This window comes from Ursus americanus, chromosome 12 (genome assembly GCF_024610735.1).
Source record: "Ursus americanus isolate L20-20 chromosome 12, mUrsAme1.1.p, whole genome shotgun sequence".
Lineage (NCBI taxonomy): Eukaryota > Metazoa > Chordata > Mammalia > Carnivora > Ursidae > Ursus > Ursus americanus.
Genome location: NC_142138.1, coordinates 2,164,459 through 2,170,650, shown reverse-complemented (window position 1 = coordinate 2,170,650; position 6,192 = coordinate 2,164,459). Strand labels below are relative to the sequence as shown.

The following is a 6,192-nucleotide window of genomic DNA, read 5'->3' as shown; positions in this document are numbered from 1 at the left end:
TGTGTCAGAAGTATGACTCAGTGGCCCTCTCTCCTAGTCTAAGCTTTAATGTCTGACTTCAAGGGTGAAAAGGTATTTACAGTGTTAACGGCTCACCAGCTGTTTCTTGCCTCTAGGCGCTCAGTATCCTGCTGTGAGCATTCACATCGTTAACTATTCTTCTGAAGCACATTCTCAATGGCTATGTAGTACACCATTATGTGGCCATACCATAATATCCTTTAATGGCTCATGCACATTTACAGGATGTTTTCAGTTGGTTCCAACTTTTTCCTATTTAACTAACAGAATAAAAATGATTGTGGTTTTTTTTTCCTGCCCTTTTGATGTCTATTTCCTAAAATGTCCTGAAAGTAGAAATATTAGGTAGGAAGTTATGAACATATTGAAGGTTCTTGATACATAAAGCCAAATCACCTTGCAAAAAGATGGATTCCTACTCCCACGAGCAATGTATGAAAGTGTTTCAGTGTGTTCTAGCCACCTCTGACTCCATTGTTTAAAAACTCTGCCAGTTTCAAAGGAAAGTGATCTCCTTGATATTTTCATTTGCATCTTGACTTTAGTGCCGACTGTGGTGGGATTTTCCCATATGTTTACTGATGATTTGAACGTCTTTTTTTTTTTTTTTTAATGAACTGTTCAGATCTGTTGCCAGTTTTCTGAGATGGTTGTATTTTTCTTACCAATTTGTAAGAGCTCTTTCTGTGTTATTATCCACGTTTGTAAGTATGTTGCAATGAAACGCCCTGTTTTGTTATCTGCCTTTTAATTTTGCTTCATTATTGATGCAACACTGGCTCCTGCGTGGGGGCGGGTAGGGCAATATCTTTGAGGACATTGAAACCTGCTCCCTTGGCATGGACCTTGGTCTCCCTTGGGGGCACAGGCATCCGTGTTGAATTTTTCTGGCCAACCCAGCTGATTTTTTTTTTTTGCAAGTTGTTTCATAGCCAGTGGAAATCCGCAAGCTGCTGGGGAAAGAACGAGCCAAAGGGGTTGGCTGTTAGCTTGTGGAACATGTCCCTAGGACCTTGTGGGTATTGCTCTGTTGGGTGCTGGAATTCCTGCGGCAGCAGACAGCAAAGCCCATAAGCACGGGTGATGCCCAGGAACGTGACTCTGCAGATTGGTGAAACGTGGGAAAAACAATTTACGTTTGTAAAGATTCTATGAGGAATAAGCGGAGTTTCAGGAAAGGTCCCTCCAAGCAAGAGGGAGCAAAGCAGAAGCTCCCCATGGCGATTTTAACCTCTCTCTAGACTGCCTAAGTTTTGCATCCCTCCGGGGGACATTATGCCTATGCACCCCTCTCTGATTTTGTTCATCTTCAGGTGGACAGAGTCGCTCTTCCTTGAGATAGCCCAAGACAGCTTGTCGTTTTCCAAACTGGACTTTATTAGGAACAAGGGGAAAAGGAAATTCAAGAGGTATAAAGATACACAAGCACAAAAGCAAACGGCTACAAAGTAGTACTGTCAGATGGTTTCAGTGTGAAGGAATTGCGGGTGGGGAGAGAGGTTCATCTCCTCATTCTCGAGTCTCTCCCCGTAAGATTCTCCACTTCTCGGGTTTTGAGTTTTTACTACTTTCTCTCCCTGCCTTTTTTTCCCTTTACTCTCTAGGGTTCTAGTCACTTTCATAGCCCGGAAGAGGATCGTGGCTAATTCAAGGCTGACAGCTCATCCTGGGAAATAAATTTAAAAAATTAAAACCAGTATCTGTTGAAAGCTATTGCCAGTCTTGTACTAAACATGTTTCATGTAGTATCTCGTTTGATCATCACAACTTCCCTGTGAGAAAGAGATAGAACCCTTAGCGTGAGTTGCATGACTTGCAAAACGCCGCATATCTATTACTTGTTCAAATCAAGTCTCTTGTCTTGCTCTGTCCGGCACTGAGGTCCCGGCTCTTGACCAGTGTGTCCTCTCTGTCCCAAACCACAGCACCAAAGATACTGCTGTTGTCTGAGCACCCAGTTCCTTCCCACTGGGCCAGGGTGACGGCGTGACTTCAGGGAGTACAGCCTTGCAGGCCTCATGGCGGGGTTTGGCTGGGAGTCCTGCTTTGTTTGGCTCCCAAGGTCTTCCTTTTTGAAGCCTCACTCTGGGGCCCCGCTCCGTCCCATCAGTTTGAGGAAAGCCTTTCTCACATCCTTGTTCCTCAGACTGTAGATGACGGGTTGAGGAAGGCTGTGGCAATGTTATAGAGAAGGGCCATTATCTTGCCACTGTCGGACCAGCTGCCGGAGCCAGGGCTCACGTGGCTGATGCTGCGTGGAAGGGCGAGCATGGTGCCCACGGCGAGGTGGGAGGCGCGGGGGAGAAGGCCTCGATCCGTCCCTGGGCCGAGCGGATCTTCATGATGGAGGCAAAGAAGCTGGCATAGACGATGACACCCAGGGTCAGAGGGACCACGACGACGTTGAAGCCCGTGATGAAGTCCACCGAGTCGTTCAGGGACGTGTCTGCACAGGCCAGCTTCAGGACGGCCGGGACCTCGCAGAAGCAGTGGTCCATCTCATCGGGGCCGCAGTGGGGCAGGTGCACGGCAAAGAAGGTGTAGCTCAGGCCGCCCACCACGCGGCAGGCCACACAGATGCCCACCACGAGGAGGCACGTGCGGCGGCCCACGATGACCTTGTACCGGAGCGGGCGGCAGATGGCCGTGTACCTGTCCACAGACGTGACGGAGAGGAGCCAGGACTCAGTGGCCCCGAAGAGGAGGAAGACGTCCTTCTGAGCCACACCCCTGGCAGAGGAGAGGGCCCTCTTCTTGCCGAGGACATGCACAAGCCCTGGGGCACCGCGGCGGTCATGTAGCACGTGTCCAGCGTGGAGAGGACACTGATGAAGAAGCACGTGGGTGTGTGGAGGCGGGGGTCCTGGCGGACGAGGGCGGTGAGGAGGCTGTTGCTCACGAGGGTGAGCAGGTAAAAGACGAGAAAGAAGGTGAAGAGCAGAGCGTCGGTCCTGGGGTTGGGGGCGAAGCCCAGGAGAATGAACTCTGTCGCGGCGGACCGGTTGAGGTCCTGCACTGTGATCTGCCTGTTTAAAGAGTTTTGAGGATACGTAATTGATTGGGTGTCTATCACAAGGGTGTGTAAGGAATTTTCACACTTGTTTCATGTATGGTTCTTTTTTTTTTTTTTTTTAAGATTTTATTTATTTATTTGACAGAGAGAGACAACCAGCGAGAGAAGGAACACAAGCAGGGGGAGTGGAAGAGGAAGAAGCAGGCTCCCAGCGGAGGAGCCTGATGTGGGGCTCGATCCCAGAACGCCGGGATCACGCCCTGAGCCGAAGGCAGACACTTAACTGCTGTGCCACCCAGGCGCCCCTCCTGTATGGTTCTTAACAGGAAGTCTGGACTGGCAGGTGGAGGCACCATGAGATGTGCCCCGTAGTAGCTTGGGTGGTACTGGGGTTGGGTTCAGGATCTGGTTGAGGGTCTTGGTGACGAAAATGGTGAACGCCCAATCAGGGAGGCGTCGTACTCTGTGCTCCTCTCTGGCCTCTAGGTATGTTTTTCCTTTGCTGACACAGCCTTGCTTTTCTACTATTCACCCCATTTTCTGTTTTCTCTTGGAAGTATAGGGGTTACTAATTCTTGGTTTCAGATTAGGATCAGGGGAGGACTATTATACTCATTATTTGGGTTAAGGATTGGGACTAAGGTTAGAATGGGGGGTTAAAGTCAATGCTATGCAGAATAAAAATTAGAGTTAATATTTCAGATTTAGCTTTTTCTGGTGAATGAGCTTTTTCATTGGTGTTCATTGATTATGCCATTCATTCAACAAATTTTTACCAAATGCTTACTATAATGTGAGGGATATTTTATAGTCAAGGAAAGGTCATGGGTAAAGTGAGTATAGTCCCATAAACAATTTTTAGAGTTAGCAAAATAAAAAGAATAACCCCAGCATATCACACAAAGAGGATATAACCTTAAGGACGTGTATATTGTATAATTAATCTTCATTTATCATACCTTCTCCGTGAGAAACTCTTCAAAAACTCCTTTCTTCATGTTGTCCATATGGTGCCAATAAGTTGGTTTTGCTTTGTTGGAGATGGTGAACATACTGAGATTTAAAATCTTTCCCTGTGGCTGCTCCACCTTTCGGTATTCATTGCCCTTCTGGTTTTATGATTCAGAAAAGTTTATATTTTGTTCTGAGCATATTAAAAATTCTAGTGATTATAGGAAACCGTGCAGAAGTAAATCCACAAAACATGGAGTTTTATGGAAGGGAAATTTGTGGAGAGCAGTTAATTTTGCAGGAAGGCTTTCCAAGCTCATGCACCCTGCCCAGGTGGGTACCCCAGCTCACCTCCTTATCCATTGCTGACTCGTACACCGGCTGTTCCCATGGCTTTGCAGATTGCTCTCGACTTTCTGGTTTGTGAACTCTCACAGAGACATTTAATATCGTATCTCCAAAAACTGTTTTGATATTTTGAAGAGTCTCTCTTACAAAAGAAGAGCCAGCATCATGCTTAATGCTAAGACTATAGCATAGAGGTCACTTAATGGCCACCTGCAGGCCACATATAACCCCTAGATACATTTTGTACAGTTTTTAAAAGTTGAATTAATCGCCAATATTTTAAAAAGTGGAGCTTACACATAAAAAACTAGCTTTTCAGCATCACAAACGAGAGTTGGCAATAATGGGCCATATTCCTCCAGCCAGCAGGAGGTGAGCGCATGATTCCTCTTTGGATGGAGTGTGAACTCCCCAGTTCACGATATTCCTTGTGGTCCCTTATTTTTCGCAGACTAGTTTTACCCGGTTAAACTGCCTGTGCTTGCCCCCCACCCCACGCATTTGGATTTACGATCCCTGTTCGAAGGGTGTATACTCAAAGTGAGTGCTACTCTTACGCTGGTATAGAATAGTATTCAGAAAGCTGTAGCCAAAGAAATAGTTTAAGGCAAGGAAATAAAATTATAACGCTCAGAAAATAACAATGATTTGCAAATGTTGTATTTGTCTTATCTGGAAATCCAAGAGACTCAACGGACACAGTTCTAAAACTAATGAAAGAATTTGGTTAAGTTGGCTTAATATAAAAACACTGGGGACCCAGGAGCACATGCGACACCAGCAGCTGGGCCCTGACATCGCTGGTGCTGCGTCTCGCAGGCATTGACCTTGCCCCGCTGCCTAGCCCGTCTCCCCAAGCCTGGCTCCTCGAGATGTCCCTGCTCCCGCTCAGCCCCATGCAACCAAGTTAAATTTTAAAAAGGGAGGAGATTCAAAGAACAATATGCATAGTAAGATCCCATGTGTACAGGAGTGTGTATGTGCGCAAATTTTTAAAAATGTATTTTACATGTATAGAAAATGCCTGCAAGTATGCACAGACTTGTCAGCATTTCTTAGCATTGAGGACTGAGGTTTGTGGTCGTGGTGAGTGAGGCCCTAGGTATGAATGAGGCACTTTTCCTCTTTCTTTTTACGTTTCAGGACTAGGGTTTTTTTTTTTTTTTTTTTTTTATCTACGATGAATATATATATATATATATATATTTTAATCATTAAAAATCTAAGAAGTACCCAAAAAGTAGAAATGTTCTATACCAGACAAAAAGTTAGAAATATATTGAAATTTTTTTTTATAAAAGCAGGAAATAAACAAAAATACACAAATACCTAGGGATGAGCCTCACAAGAAATGTTCAGGACCTACCTATGAGAGCAATACAAATGAAAACAAAACAAACAGAAGATTCTGCAGAACTTTCTCGAAAAACATAAAGGAGGCTTCGATCAAGTTCAGGGATATGCCAGGTCCCTGTTTCTGGAAGGAAAGACTAAAATTGGCAAAAAAAAAAAAAAAACAGACAAAGAAACCACACCAAAAAACCCCCAGAAAAAACAAAACAAAACAAAAAACCCAAAAACATCTCTAAACTTATTTAATGCAATCTAATTAAAACTCAATAGAATGATATTATAAGCACTTGATAATGGGATTCAACACATGAAAGAATAAATGGATGAGAATAGTCAAGGAAATACTGAAGGGGAAAAAAGAACAACAAAATGCAAGTAGAGTTGTCCGTTTTAGCAAATAAAAATAACCCTGAAATTCAAATTTCCCCGGGCACCCTGTATTTTATCTGTCTCTTCCAAAGGCGCAAGCATAATACTGTGATACCATAATGTACTATAATACCGTA

At 44.6% G+C, this 6,192-nt stretch overlaps 1 pseudogene; it reads right to left on the bottom strand.

The window, feature by feature from the left end:
* Positions 1 to 2,101: 2,101 nt before the first annotated feature.
* On the bottom strand, positions 2,102 to 4,032 carry LOC123793623 (olfactory receptor 2G3-like; annotated as a pseudogene).
* Positions 4,033 to 6,192: the final 2,160 nt, after the last annotated feature.